Raw genomic sequence first — 3,228 nt, 5'->3', positions numbered from 1 at the left:
CCATACTACTTACATATAATTGAAAATTTACAGTAGTAATTGAAAATTTAGTTTTTGTCCTGATTAATCATGAGATTTTTGGCCCTATAATCAGTCCTACCCTCATTTCAAAACGCACACATCTCATTACTCAAATTGGTCTATGCTCCATTAACAAAACTATACATATATATATATATGTATATATATATATATATATATATATATATATATATATATGTATATATATATATATATATGTATATATAGAGATTGGATCATGTAAAAACAAACCTTAAGCTGAAAACTGAAAACAGATGATCTAGACCATTGAATTTTTATTTTGTAATCTTGACCGTCCATTCTCTCTGCTCTATTTTTATCTTTCTTCAATCTCACGATCTCACTATTTCTCTCTCCTCCTCCCAAAAAATCATCAAATTTCAGAGGAATTTGCTTCAATCTTCATCAATAATTTGCTTCAATCTTCATCAATTTCGTCTTTAGCTTCAAAATTGAACCTGAAAAGTGAGTTTTGCGTTTCAACAATCAATTATGTGAGTTAATCATTTTCGTCGCTGAATATTCATCCCATTGAAGCGAGTTTTGAGCTTTCTCCTCCATTGAAGCGAGTTTGAGCTTTCTCGATCCTCCATTGAAGCGACTTTGAGCTTTCTTCTCCATTGAAGCGGCTTCTCAGGTAGTATTTCTTAAATTATCGACTATCAATTTCACAATCTAGGGTTTATTGCTAGTTAATTGCTCGAATGTTTTTGTTATGGAATATAAATTGTTGTTTGGATTCGAAATTTGTTGTATAGCATGCGATTTTGTGACTTTTGCTCATCAATTTTTTCGACTTTTTTTCATCAATTTTGTTCGATTTGTTTGATTTTGCAATTTCCTGTTCGATTTTGTTCGATTTCCTGTTTGATTTTGCTTGGTTTTTGTTCGTTTTCATTTGTGATTTTTGTTCAATGGCAAAAACCTAATGTTCCTGGATTACTTGATGAAGTGAGAATAGGTCAGAATGTTGTTGTCATTTCTTGTAAATTGAAATTGTGATTATCTGTGGATACTACATTCAGAAATGGAGAGGCAACAATAAAAGCCTTTGTTTCGGTTAGTTTGTCTCTTGGAGACCAGCCGCTTGCTGCTCAATTTCAGGAAATTCCTGCAGAGCTTCGGATGTCAGAAGCTGAGAGGGTTGGATGTAGGCACAAGCACTTGATATATATTTTTGTCAAAATAATGAAACCACCTAATTAACAATGCTAATTTGTATTTACTTGTTATATACTCTGGAGAGGTTGCTGGCTTTAATTGAAATGGACCAAAGCAAACCTGATTTGAAATGGATTAACGCAATTCCTATCAACAAGAACACAGTAAGTTATGGCCTTTTAATTTGAAGTTAATTAGAAAGTGAAATTAGCCTAACAGCCTTACCAAAAGATGACCATCACCTCAAGTATGACCCCACCTGTATTTGAATTGACCCTACTACTACTGCTTGAAGTTATGCTATGCCTAATAGTGGCAAAAGTTATACAGTTTATAAAGTATATAATGTATGATATTGGTTTTTGATTCACTAATGCCTAGTAATGGCAAAAGTTATACAATTTATAAAGTATATAATTTATGATATTGGTGTTTGATTCACTAATGCCTAATAATGGCAAAAGTTATACAGTTTATAAAGTATATAATGCATGATATTGGTGTTTGGTTCACTAGTCCTCTTTGGCTCTGGTGGTGGCTTTCAAGATTCTTGAAACCAGAGGTCTAGGGTTCAAGGACTGGTGGAAAAACAGCTACAGAGGAAAGATACTAGATGAGGTATTACAAAACACCTTCCTTTTGATTTTTGATATAATTGTAAATTAGTGGTATGCTGAGTATTACTGTATTGCTTTACTGCCTTTTATTTTGTTGTGCAATTTTAATTTTATAAATAGTATGTCAATTACTAGCATTGCTAGATTGTTACACTGCACGGACATAATTACTTCATAGAAAAATTATCTCAGATTCTATTTCTCACAAAAGAATGAACAAAAATGAGGGTCATTTGGCTTGTTGCTAATCAATCACCCTTTCATTATTTCAGTGCAAGTTCTGTGGCAGGGAGGGTACTATTACAATGATACCAAAATCTGGCCGCTATCTAACAGGTGATGACTGTGAAGCTGGAAAGTTTGTCCGTTTGATGAGCTTTGATTGCCGGGGTTTGGAGCCAGTGGACTACTCCTTTGGTGGTGACAAGGAGGAGCAGGAGAAATTATCCGATGACAAGGAGGAGCATGAGAAATTATCTGATGACAAGGAGGCCAGAGAAGGAGAAGTTGATGATAATTACCTTACTTTTGTAAATAGTGACATCTATATAAATGTGGTCAATGTTGTCAAAATTTATATAATTACCTTATTTTCGATATAATGACCTTAGATTTATGGAAATGTTGTAAATTTTGGTTCAATCACCTTATTTTTATATATAGTGACCTTTATTTTTGTATATAGTGACCTTTATGTAAATGGTGTCAAAAACTCAGATATAGTTACTTTATTTTTGTATATAGTGACCTTAATGTAAATGTTGTAAAAATTGTTATAGTTACCCTATTTTTGTATATAGTGACTTCTATGTAAATATGGTCAAAATTGATATAATTACCCTTTTTTTGTATATAGTGACTTCTATTAATAGGATCAAAATTGATATAGTTACCCTATTTTTGTATATAGTGACAAATGTTGTAAAAATTGATATAGTTACCCTATTTTTGTATATAGTTACGTTATTTTTATATATAGTGACTCTATGTTATTTTATTTTTTTTTAAACCGTTAGATCTTGTTAGTAACAATGGATGGTTGAGATTTTCTGTTTTTAGTTTTCACCATAAGCCCTGTTTTTAGCGGAACCTCCCCGTGTATATATATATATATATATATATATATATATATATATATATATATATATATATATATATATATATATATATATATATATATATATATATATATAAAATAATGTTCACATAATCCTCATAAAACCTAGGAATTGAAAAACTAAAAAAATAACAATCAATAAAAATTGAAAAATATTCAGAAAACCTACAAATTCTACCAAAAAAAAAACAAAACATAAAACAATCAATTAAAGTCGAAAAATACTCAGAAAACATAGAAATTCAACCCAAAAAGGCCTTAAAAAAATAAGCAATTAATAAAAATCGAAAA

The 3,228-nt window shown here is 30.5% G+C and overlaps 1 long non-coding RNA gene across 1 annotated transcript; it reads left to right on the top strand.

The window, feature by feature from the left end:
• The first annotated feature begins 256 nt into the window (after window positions 1-256).
• LOC110722412 lies at window positions 257-2,541 on the top strand. The gene is made up of 3 exons (XR_002511597.1): window positions 257-679; window positions 1,720-1,821; window positions 2,093-2,541. It is a non-coding gene; the product is annotated as an uncharacterized LOC110722412 (long non-coding RNA).
• The last annotated feature ends 687 nt before the right edge of the window (window positions 2,542-3,228 follow it).

Source organism: Chenopodium quinoa, unplaced genomic scaffold (assembly GCF_001683475.1).
Source record: "Chenopodium quinoa cultivar QQ74 unplaced genomic scaffold, ASM168347v1, whole genome shotgun sequence".
Taxonomy (NCBI): Eukaryota; Viridiplantae; Streptophyta; class Magnoliopsida; order Caryophyllales; family Amaranthaceae; genus Chenopodium; species Chenopodium quinoa.
The sequence above is the reverse complement of the archived record's forward strand: the minus strand, read 5'-3'. Positions and strand labels throughout refer to the sequence as shown.